The 12,163-nt window shown below is 46.6% G+C and overlaps 1 long non-coding RNA gene across 1 annotated transcript in view; it reads right to left on the bottom strand.

The window, feature by feature from the left end:
• Positions 1–10,688: 10,688 nt before the first annotated feature.
• LOC147574173 (uncharacterized) overlaps positions 10,689–12,163 on the bottom strand; it is a 3,596-nt gene continuing 2,121 nt past the window's right edge. Inside the window, exon 3 of the long non-coding RNA XR_015243971.1 lies at positions 10,689–11,998. This is a non-coding gene — a long non-coding RNA (uncharacterized LOC147574173). The remainder of the gene's footprint in view (positions 11,999–12,163) is intronic.

Here is a 12,163-nt window from a genome sequence, read left to right as displayed (position 1 = left end):
TTGGCTTATGTAGATTTCTATCCTGCCAGAAGCCAAGGAACTTCTTGGATGGTTGAGCAGGACCCGTTCTGCATCCTCAGATAAGCCAGCCTGTGTCACAGGGATGGGGTCTTGTAGGGTCACTTAAGCACCTTGTGAGCAGCCTGCAAAATGCTGTGAGGGGATATGAACATGTAGAAGATAAGATGAACACACCCGGTTGGAGAGGCAGTGGAAGACAAGGGCCCCTGGAGTCAGATTCCGGGTCTGGGATTCTCAGAACTCTGAGCAGGATGCCTGTCCTCTGACTTAGTGTAGGATCCCTTCCACCTCTCCCTCCTGCCTCAGGGCAAGCTCGCCACCCAGGAGGGGCATTTCCAGTGCTGGGACACATGGCCCTTGAACAAGCTGTCGTGTGCCTTCTTACCTTGCTCTCTGTGGTTCTCTCTGTCCACGAGGACACCCCTGCCCTCTTCAATCAAGGATTTGACACCCTGTCTTCTCTCCTTTTAGGTCAGGCGGCTCCAGGTCTTATAAATCATTCCTGGTGCTCCCTGCCATGTCCAGCCTTTCCCGCCCTTCCAGAACCACTTGGATGGTGTCCCTGTGGGTTCCAAGCCCCACCTGCTCAATCCCAGTTGCCTCGAGGGCCTTTGTCTGAATACCTGCCCACGCGTCTATGTCTGAACTTCCTAAAAGCCACCTTTGGGCCCTGTCCCAGCCTTGGCTTTATCTCCAGGTTATCTGCCTCTTGATTTTTTTTTAAGTTTATTTATTTATTTTGAGAGAGAGAGAGAGAGAGAGAGTGAGAGCATGTGCTCATGAGTGGGGGAGGGGCAGAGAGAGAGGGAGAGAGAGAATCCCAAGCTGGCTTCTCACTGTCAGTGCAGAGCCTGACATGGGGCTCGAACCCACAAACCGTGAGATCATGACCTGAGCCGAAATCAAGACTTGGATACTCAACCGACTAAGCCACCACCCAGGCACCCCTATCTGCCTCTCGATTCTGAGGATGGGCTGGTTCTTGCAAGTTGGGGACCATCTCCTGCCCCACTTGGACTTTCTCAGCTGTTCTCAGGTGGCCCTCTCCAGGAGGGTCAATGGTCAAAGTACAATGTAGGTATTTCCTGGTCAGGACTCCTCCCGGAGATAATGCCTGTCACAGGAGGGGTGCCAACGAGGACTGAAGAAGGATAGCCACAACATCCTGCCACGAGTTGTTTACAGCCCACGAGAAGCCATGAAGAAAAAAAAAAACACAGCTATTGAAGCATTCATTGAAGGAAATAGAGGTGGGGCAAACTGTAGAACTGAACAAGGCCTGGGAGAATGAGGCCGTGGCTGTGACTGCCACGTGAGGGGAAAGTTCTTATACTGTAAGTGTTGGCTGGAGGCTTCCTGCCAGTCTTAGGACTCTGCCTTTGAAATGAATTGATCAGTGATGGGGCCTGCCTCCTGAGGATGCAATACCACCAACCTGCCATTGCTTCTCAAAAGAGGGTCAGCAAGGATCCCAAGAGTCTAGGACTCCAAAGGGAAGCCTGGGTATGTGTGTGTGGGGGGGGGGGGTGGGGGGGTGTCTCAGGGAAAGACTAGCCATCTAATTTGGAATAACTGAGTTTTGTCCCAGTGCTGTCCTAGAGGCCCAGGACATGGAGGGCTGTGCAGATGATAAGAGAGCATAAGGCAAGCTGAGGGCAAAGTACAAGCTAACAACACCCTCCCCATCCCCCCCCCCCAGGTGAAATAAGGGTGACATTCCTTTGGCACTCCTGGCTGCCCAAGAACAAAGAAAAGGATAACAAAACAAATGGTTGAACTGATAGAGATCACAGGACATGAGTCTCTATCACTTTACAAATATCTTAGTAAATTACAAGGAAAAAGCAAGCTTATCAATAGCCTAATCTCCAGAAACCTATAGCCCCAACATCATCCTCCCCTCCATAGTGATGTGGGGAACAAAGGCAAGAAGGAAATGGCAGGTAAAATTAAATTTCCTTATAACCCGCAGCCCATTGACAAATACTTGAGGCAAATACAGAGTATAACATTTCTCCAGGAACTCTTAATGTTAATGTTTTGCTAGAGGGAAAAACAGCCTTAGCTTGACAATATCTAGGCCTCCAGTAATCTGTGAGTCTTCCTTAGCATGTGGAAATCCCTTTAAGAAACTTCCTCTTGATTTTATCTCCTCCAACTCCATAGTATATAACTAGTCACTCTTCATAACCCCAGTGCAGCTCTTTCTGCCCAGGGGTCCTGTCCCTGCGCTTTAATAAAACCACCTCTTTGCACCAAAGACCTCTTGAGAATTCTTTCTTGGCCATCAGCTCCAGACCCCCACCACTCCTGAACAACCACACCATTTGGCAACCAATGTGGGGCTTTGAGTCTTTTCATCAGGACTCAGCTTTGGCGCAAACTTGGTGAGTACTTTCTCTTTTCTTCCTTTACTTTCATTTCAGGGGCTTTTTAAGGAGTAGGGTCTTATTGGAACACTTTCCATCGCTCAGGCTGCAATCCTCTGGTCCATCGCTACTCTACTTGGAGGAGAAAGCCTGCCTTTTGGCTGGAAGTTAGGGATGTGGAAAACAAAGGCAGAAGGAAATGGTAGATAAAATTACATTTCCTTATAACCTGCAGGTGACAGATAAATAACTTGAGGCTGGCAGAGTAAAACATTTCTGCCTTAACGTTAATGCTTTGCTACAGGGAAAAACAACCTTAACTTGGCAATAGCTAGACGTCCAGTCGTCTGTGAGTCTTCTTTAGCATATGAAAATCCCTTTGGAAACTTCCCCTTGACTTTACCTCCCCCAACTCCATAGCATATAACCAGTCTCTCCTCCTAGTCCCGGGTCAGCTCTTTCTGCCCAGGGGTCCTATCCCGGTGCTTTAATAAAATCATCTTTTTGCACCTAAGACATCTCAAGAATTCTTTCTTGGCCATCGGCTCCAAACCGCCACCACTCCAAAGTCCCATCAGTTAGTACCCTGGCCAGAATAGCAATAAGACCTAGAAACTTGATGCCCTCTCTTTATTTCTGTCCTTATAAAAGTTGTCTTGGGCACGGGACACCTGAGTCACCGGGATGCCTGCCAATCTTAAGACTCGTGTAAGGTTCCCTCCTCCTTGGTCTAATGTGTTCCCCTTCACATTTCTTGTCTAGCTGCTTCTGGCAGCGGAATCTCCACTGAGAGCCAGCCAAAACGATTACACAATTGAATTAAAACTCAACCAGAACCATTTCCTATCAAGTTGGCCGTAAGGACTACATTCTAAGCAATGTCGCTTAGATCACGGTGGATTTCTATCTTTACTTTTTTTGGTTAATGTTCTTGATGAAGTTTTAGGGTGATGAGGGATCACGTGGGGTCCAGAGCCATTGACCAAGAAAGAATTCTTGAAGATGTCTCTAGTGCATAAAGGTGATTTTATTAAAGCATGGGGTCAGGACCCATTGGCAGGAGGAGCTGCACTGGGGTTGTGATGGGTATCTCGTTATATACCCTCAGGTTGGGAGGGGGTCAGAGATAGAGTTAAGTCTCTAAGGAATTTTGGAAGCAAGGTTTCTAGGACCCTGAGGGGCTACGTGTTGCTAGGGAAACACCATTTATCGACGTTTAATAAAACCTCAGTCATGAGCCCCTTCAGATGCATATCGAGGGGCCATAAGCTTGGAGTATAATTGCCAGCATAAATCTTGGGGCAGTTAAGATAAAGGAAGTAGACTCACAGGATCCTTACAGTGAGGATCCTTAACATTGGACAACGTTAAGCTAAGGTTCTCTTTTGCCTCCAGCAAAGTGTCATCATCTAGGCAGCTGAGCTCCTGGAGGGAGGTCACCCTGCCGGTTTCAAGGACTTGTCAATGGGCTGTAGGCAGTAAAGGAATTTAGTTTTTCATTTGCCTTAGTTTCCCACATTACCATGGCAAGCACTTGAACCCCTTTCCTTTGTTCTTGGGTACCTGGGAGTGTCTGAGGAATCACACAGATCCCACCCGGGGTGTAGGGGTGAGCGCTAGCTTGTGCTTTGCTCCTCAGCCTGCCTCATGATCCCTCATCATCCTCTACTAACTACTTAAATTACAAAATTGGGTAATTTCACCTTGAAAAACTTTTCTAGTGCTTTCCATGGGTTAAAAACAGCAGGTTCTTCAAAACACTAAAGCATGGCCTCCACAGAATGCTCTTCAAAGACTAGGTAAGCCAAGGCATGACCATCAGGGCATGTTCTTTAAGGCACAGACTTTTATGGCACAACTTTCAAGGTACGGTATTTCGGTTCATATGCCAGGCACCCATTTAGCCTAGGATGCAATGGGGAAGTGGAGGGATGCCGGTGTCCCTTCCTCGAGGGCCTTTTACAGGACAGGACCTTCCCTGGGGCAGGACTGTTTTCAGTGGTAAGGTAGTATGGTGATCCATATTGATTTTCGTTCAAGGGATGCCTTGGGTCACTTTTGACACCAGGAACCTCTGACATATCCTGCACGGAATGCCACCCAGGAGTCAAAGGGGGTGATTTTTGGTAATGGACCCTAAGAAACACTGGGGCTTATTCTTCAGTCCCCAAGGGCTCTCTCTTGGGATGCCTTTTAACCCACTGGAAATAATTCAGATTGCAAAATTTAGGAAAGAACTGATCTCCTGTAACACTGCATGGCATTAGTAGGATCTGACAGTCAGATCTCTTCTGCACAAAACAGGGCAAATGGTCAGAGATACCTTAAGTCCAGGTCTTCAGGGCTCTAAATCAGCACCTGGACCTAAGGGCTTCTTGCGGAATGTGTTTGCCCAAATGTATTTGGCTAGTAGACTCCCTCCTGACATATTGGATGATAATTATCTAACTAGGCCTCCTCCTGATAGAACTCAGGTTGCTGAGGAAACCCAGGCCATCCCTGACAATGGGGACACTGACTTTCTCTCTCTGTTCCTCCTAATAGATGTGAGGGCTTCTCCCTCATTCATTTCCTGGGTTAATGGCTATGACAATTGGAGCCAACTGCGGTTAGTCTAACTCAGGACAGGGACGTTAAGGAATATTCCCGAGCAGCTGCCAAAACTCCCTTTGTTTCAGGGAAATTCCCTGTCTTCTCTGGCCCGACATGGACTTCATATTTCCGCTTTGGTGGAAAAAAAGAAAGAAAAAATAAGTAAACATGCCATCCACTCCCCTGTCTGAGCTGACGAGGTTTAGAACTGGAAATCCTCTTTCTTGGCCTTCTGCTAGCACCTTGCCTCTTCTGCCTTCCCCTCCCCCTCCTCCTATTTCTGCACCACCTTGGGTGCAGCCTGCATAACTGGTTCCTACAGCATCTTCAGTGCCTCAGAACCATTGGCTCCTCCTCTTCCCGCCCTCAATATCAAGGAGCAGAGAGCAACCCCCTTGGAGCGCCCACTTCAGATTTCCCTTCCTGTGTCCCAGGTAAACACGGACCATGGGGAATAATTGATTAACTTTTAAGTGGATGCAGGTGGGACATATTCGGTGTTTGAACTGATTTAAGTTTGTTGGCTTAATTAAGACAGACATGTCTTTAGAGTTATCAGCATTAAATATGAAACATATTTTCTCCAGATTTGCTGAAGGTCAAAGAAGCTCATGTTATCTCTGTTGCCATTTGTTAGCAAAAAAGATAACTTCAAGCAATGGTTAATTTTGTCTGCCTCAAAGTTTTCATGGGTAATTGTTAAGATAGCTCTCAAAGTCTTTGGTAACCTGAAGCTTTAAAGCTTTGCTTGCATGATAAATGGGATTTAATTCACTGGACATCTACGTCCTTTTGAAATAGAATGGAGTGCTAAAGCATTGATTACTAAACATAGGTTTGTGATTTTAACTTCTTGTTGCAGAGAAACTAAGCCTATTTGGATCTGTTGGTAAACATGCTTAGTACTTGATTCATTCATAAATTTGCCATCAAAAGTTTACCATTGGTAACTACTTAGTTTTCACCAGAGACTAAGGTTTCTAAGAGTTAAAATTTTGCTAAATGTAGTTAAGACTGATGAAAAGAAGAGAAGCATTCTATGTAAAAAAAAGTTGGAGATGTGTAAGAAAGTTATAAAGAATGGAAATGATGAAGTTTTGGGGCGATGGTGGGGTGGTCCGGAGCCAATGACCAAGAAAGAATTCTTGAAGATGTCTGGTGCATAAAGGTGATTTTATTAAAGCACAGGGACAGAGGGGCGCCTGGGTGGCTCAGTCAGTTGGGCGTCTGACTTCGGCTCAGGTCATGATCTCACAGCTTGTGAGTTCAAGCCCCGCATTGGGCTGTGTGCTGACAGCTAGGAGCCTGGAGCCTGCTTCGAATTGTGTCTCCCTCTCTCTCTCTGCCCCTCCCCGGCTCACACTGTCTCTCTCTCAAAAAATAAATAAGCATTAAAAAAATTTTTTTTATTAAAGCACGGGGACAGGACCCATGGGCAGGAAGAGCTGCACTGGGGTCCTGACAGGTAACTCATCACATACCCTCAGGTTGGGAGGGGGTCAGGGATAGAGTAAGTCTCTAAGGAATTTTGGAAGCAAGGTTTCTAGGACCCTGAGGGGCTAGCTGTTGCTAGGTTAATAAAACCTCAGTCATGAGATCCTTCAGATGGACATCGGGCCCATGAGCTTGGAGCATGATTGCCAGCACAGATCTTGGGGCAGTTGAGATAAAGGAAGTAGACTTACAGGATCCTCCAGGTTGGACAATGTTAAGCTAAGGTTCTGTTTTGCCCCCAGCAAAGTGTCATCATCGAAGCAGCTGAGCTCCTAGAGGGAGGTCACTCTGCTGGTTTCAAGGACTTGTCAGTGGGTTTTAGGCAGTAAGGGAATTTAGTTTTTCATTTGCCCTAGTTTCCAACATTACTATGGCAAGCACTTAAACCCCTTTCCTTTGTTCTTGGGTACCAGGGAGCATCCGAGGACTATCACACTTATTCTACCTTGGGGAGTGGGGGGTGGTGGCAGCCTGTATTTTGCCCTCATCTTGCCCCATGCTCCCCCATCAGAAATACATTTTTGTTGAAGGTAAAAGAAAGTAACTCTGTCCTAAATTAGATTGGTCGTTTGGAGACAAATGGCTTGGGAGAACATCGAAATGCAAAGGAAAGTTGTAGAAGGTTCGTGATGGAAAAATCTTAAAAAGGAATTGTGTTTGTGGTCTCAGGAAGGACTAAGGTTAAAATGAGTGGATTTTTAAAGTTACACTGGTATAAGATTGACATTCTGTTTTTCTCTCTGTTAAAAAAAAGTTTTCTTGGATTGTTGATCTGCTCTTGATAAAAAAAAAAAACATATGCAAAGGTTTTTTTTTTCTCTTTTGACAGCCAAGAAAACCATAGCTTATGCTTTGTCTTTATCAACTCTTTTTTTTTTATTTTTTATTTTATTTTTATTTTTTTTTCAACGTTTTTTATTTATTTTTGGGACAGAGAGAGACAGAGCATGAACGGGGGAGGGGCAGAGAGAGAGGGAGACACAGAATGGGAAACAGGCTCCAGGTTCTGAGCCATCAGCCCAGAGCCCGACGCGGGGCTCGAACTCACGGACCGCGAGATCGTGACCTGGCTGAAGTCGGACGCTTAACCGACTGCGCCACCCAGGCGCCCCTATCAACTCTTTAATCACTTAAAGTTAAAACTTCTCGGGGCGCCTAGGTGGCTCAGTCGGGTAAGCGGCCGACTTTGGCTCAGGTCATGATCTCGCGGTCCGTGAGTTCGAGCCTCGCGTCGGGCTCTGTGCTGACCGCTTAGAGCCTGGAGCCTGTTTCCGATTCTGTGTCTCCCTCTCTCTCTGCCCCTCCCCCGTTCATGCTCTGTCTCTCTCTGTCTCAAAAATAAATAAACGTTAAAAAAAAAATTAAAAAAAAAAATTCTCAATGTTGGGGCACCTGGGTGGCTCAGTCGGTTAAGCGTCCAACTTTGGCTCAGGTCATGATTTCGCGGTTTGTGGGTTCAAGCCCCGTGTTGGACTCTGCTGACAGCTCAGAGCCTTGAGCCTGCTTCACATTCTGTGTCTCCCTCTCTCTCTCTCTGCCCCCCCGTCTGTCTCCCAAAAATAAATAAACGTTAAAAAAAATATTTTAATAATCCCTCAGTGTTAAAGGAGCTAAGTTTTGCTAACAGTTATATCACCCTACATATTTGCCTTTGGAATCTTTTATTGACACCTTTGTTAAACAAATAATTAAGATTTTTAATGATCTGTAACCCTGTTTAGGATGTGCTTTATAACTTTCTAAGGTTTTAACAAACTTCCCAAGATTTAAATTGTAAATGAAGTCTCTGAGTCCTTTTTATCTGGTAGGTTAAGTTACTCCGGAAGCACTGTCAAACAAATAATGGTAAACCTTAGGTTGTATTGCTTGGGCAAATCCTCTAACTGTACATATATATAAATGCAATTCCTAAAGTTTTAATGTGTTTTGGTAATAAGGTCGTCACTTGATATTCTGTGTATCGAAGTGTTATGTGTCACAGAAATAACTGCATTTGCTGGTCAATTGCATCGTCATGAACTCTCACCAGATCTTTCACCATGCTCATTTTTTTAGTCTTTTTGTCTTTTATATTTTTGTGACTCTTGCTTAAAATACTGCTGGTTGTCGGGGCGCCTGGGTGGCTCAGCCGGTTAAGTGCCCGGCTTCAGCTCAGGTCATGATCCCACGGTTTGTGAGTTCCAGCCCTACGGGCTCTGTGCTGACAGCTCAGAGCCTGGAGCCTGCTTCGGATTCTGTGTCTCCCCCTCTCTCCCTGCCCCTCCTCTGCTCATACTCTGTCTGTCTCTCAAAAGTAATTAAACATTTAAAAAAAATTTTTTTTTAAGTAAAATAAAACACTGCTGGTTCTCTAATGTTTGCTTTTCCCAGATTAAGGAAACTAAGATACCCGTGCTATACAATAAGAGGGTCGAGTATCTCTCTGTAAACAAACTAAAGTGTTTAACTTTTCTCTCTGCCTGAACCCTCTGAAATTCACAACCTCTCAACGAGTTTTCCCTTGGCAATCACACTTATTTGCATAAATTCAAGAAGAATCTGTTCTCCTTGTAACAGGACACCATTGAAAATACTGGTCACTTCACCAAGGCTTTGACTGGAATGTCCTATTGGAGAGTGACATTCATAGACTCAGATATGACCAGACAGCTCTAAGGAACTAAGGTTGACTTTATGAAACATGGAGCCATTAAGCCCTTGGAAATGGTGGGCTGATACCTTACAGGGTTCCCAGCAGCCTTACCAGGTGAATAAAGAATGTCACTTCCTGGCAGGTGCAGGAATCTCAGGACACTTTAGGGACCTCGTGAAGAGGAATTTGCTAAACTCTACAGGCATTGCAGGCATGAGTGGCAAGTACTTGCCTTGGCTCCTGGCCTGGAGAGGGTACTATTCAATCTAGAGATTCCTTATAAAAAGTTCCGGCAAAGCAAATTTTAAGATCTATAGGACCGACCAATTGCTGTTCTTGCTGAGCTTATGTAAAGAATTAGGTCGGGGCGCCTGGGTGGCTCAGTCAGTTAAGCGTCCGACTTCGGCTCAGGTCATGATCTCACGGTTCATGAGTTCGAGCCCCGCGTTGGGCTCTGTGCTGACAGCTCAGAGCCTGAAGCCTGTTTCAGATTCTGTGTCTCCCTCTCTCTGACCCTCCCCCGTTCATGCTCTGTCTCTCTCTGTCTCAAAAATAAATAAACATTAAAAAATACGGGGCGCCTGGGTGGCTCAGTCGGTTAAGCGTCCGACTTTGGCTCAGGTCATGATCTCGCGGTCCGTGAGTTCAAGCCCCGCATCGGGCTCTCTGCTGACAGCTCAGAGCCTGGAGCCTGTTTCAGATTCTGTGTCTCCCTCTCTCTCTGCCCCTCCCCCGCTTGCGCTCTGTCTGTCTCTCTCTCTCTCTCTCTCTCTCTCAAAAATAAACATTAAAAAAAATTAAAAAAAAAAAAAAAGTTTGGCAGTCTAACACAGAAGGGGATTTAACCCCAGAGTGGAAGGGCCCCTAGCGGGTCATATTATGTACTCCCACTGCAGTAGTACAGGGGCTCTCTTCATGGGCTTGTATATCTAGAATAAAGCCTTCTTTATTACTCCTTCACAGGAAACCAGTGAGCAAACAAATGTGCCTTCTTATTCGTTTATAGGAATAAAGTTTATAGCTATGGAAGATCCCAAACTTCTCTTCAAACAAAATTGATGGTTGCACCTTTCCTTTTCATTCTCCTTTCCTCAACTTATATTAACAGATGATCCTTTCTCCTCCAGGAGGTTCAGGCATGTTGTCCACATTGGATTCAGCTGCCTCCGCCTTCGTAACTTCTCTACACCTTCCCCGACTGACCAATGTTGACCCATAGGTAGGGACAACTCTACACCCCTACTCAGCAGGAAGAAGCTGCGGAAGATGAGACCTTCCACCTTCAGCAACTGTAGAGACTTAAGGGTCAAAATTATGCAGGGGGGATATGATGAGGGAGCATAAGGCAGGCTGAGGGCAAAGCACCCCACCCCAGGTGGGACAGGGGTGATATTCCTCAGGTAGTCCTGGCTGCCCCAGAACAAAGGAAAGGACAGAAAACAAATGGTTGAACTGATAGCGATCACAGGACCTGAGTCTCCATCAGTTTACAAATAGCTTAGTAAATGACAAGAAAAAGGCAATCTTATCAATAGCTTAATCTCCAGAAGCCTCTAGCCCCAACACCACCCTCCCCTCTGTAGCGATGTGCGGAACAAAGGCAAGAAGGAAATGGCAGGTAAAATTGAATTTGCTTATAATCTGCTGCCCGCGGGACCTATCCCCGGGCTTTAATAAAACCACCTTTTTCCACCAAAGACGTCTCAATAATTCTTTCTTGGCCGTGGGCTCCAGATCCCCACCACTCCAAACACCACATCACAGAGAGCACAGACGGGCCTCGAATATGAATCTGGGTTCTCTCTTAGTTACTCACAAGCTGTTTGACCCTGGGTGAGTGTTTTCACTGCCCTGAGCCCAAATCACAGCTTGGTCTGGAGAGCTGTGGAGAGGGTAAATTGGGATGTAGATTATACACATACAGAATGTCTTCCCTCTGCAGGAGTCCCAGGTCTGCTCCCTCGGTGACTCCTCCATAGCCCCAGGCCACAGGAGAGGCCACCTGCCGGTTGAGACTGAATTCTGGTATTGTCCTGAGTATCTGAAACCTTTTGTCTATCCCTGTGCCTCCAGACTGCTCCTCACCTTGCCCTAAGCAGGTGGCGGGTTGGCTGAGTGGGAGTGGAGAAGCCATAACCTGAATAGGGCTGTAGGGAAGGCCAGTCTGTCCTGTCTTACTGTACCTTCCCACCAGCTCGGCCCCAGCAATCCTGCAACCTGATTCTGTCCAAAGCCCTCTGCTGTCCCTGCAGAGGGCACCGAGGGTCTCTCTCACACAGACCTCACTGGCTCCAGGAGTATCTCGTGGACGAACAGCCCAGGCCATGCTGTTTTACACCTTGCAAGTGGGGTCATCAGCTCTCCATCCTGCCCCCACACACCCATATTCCAACCACAGAGAAGCTTCTGTTCTCTAAACTCCACCACGGTTCTGCATCTTTGCCCGGGCTGTGTTTCCATCCTGAAATACTCTCCCTGCCTTCTTATCCAGGCACACATCAATCATCAACAGAACCACGGAAATATGGATCGAGCGTCTCCTGTGTGCCCTCTGGGGTGGGGAAGGGTGAGAGCACAGAGAGCCTGAGGCTCTAGGTAGACAGACAACCAGCAAGTCCTTCCGACCCACAACCTGCACCCTCCTACACAAACACCTATACACACACACACACACACCCCCTCCAGGTCTTAGCATGCTCTTCTCTCTGCTAGTGATCGTCCCTTCAGCACCTGGTGACCACATTAGACGCGACTTGCCGGGTTTAGCTCACATGTCACTTTCTCCGGCAGCCCTTGTCCCAAGCTCCTCATTCTCTCCTGTCACCTGGTGCCACTGGGTTTGGACTTCCCCACAGGGCACTCAGAAAGCGTGTTAGAATTCTGGCTGGCTCTGTGTCCTGGGGCCTCAGTTGTCCCACCCGTCAAGTGGAATAGTTACGTCAACCATAGTGTTTGTACAGAGCAAATGAAATAGTACACTGACCAGCTTGTACTGAATGTGAAACGAACACTATTACCAGCAGCATCCTAATTTCTGCATCCTTAGCCCTGAACA

Source organism: Puma concolor, chromosome E1 (genome assembly GCF_028749965.1).
Source record: "Puma concolor isolate L17-30 chromosome E1, mPumCon1.1.hap2, whole genome shotgun sequence".
Taxonomy (NCBI): domain Eukaryota; kingdom Metazoa; phylum Chordata; class Mammalia; order Carnivora; family Felidae; genus Puma; species Puma concolor.
Note: the sequence above shows the minus strand (reverse complement) of the source record. Positions and strands in the feature narration are given on the sequence as shown.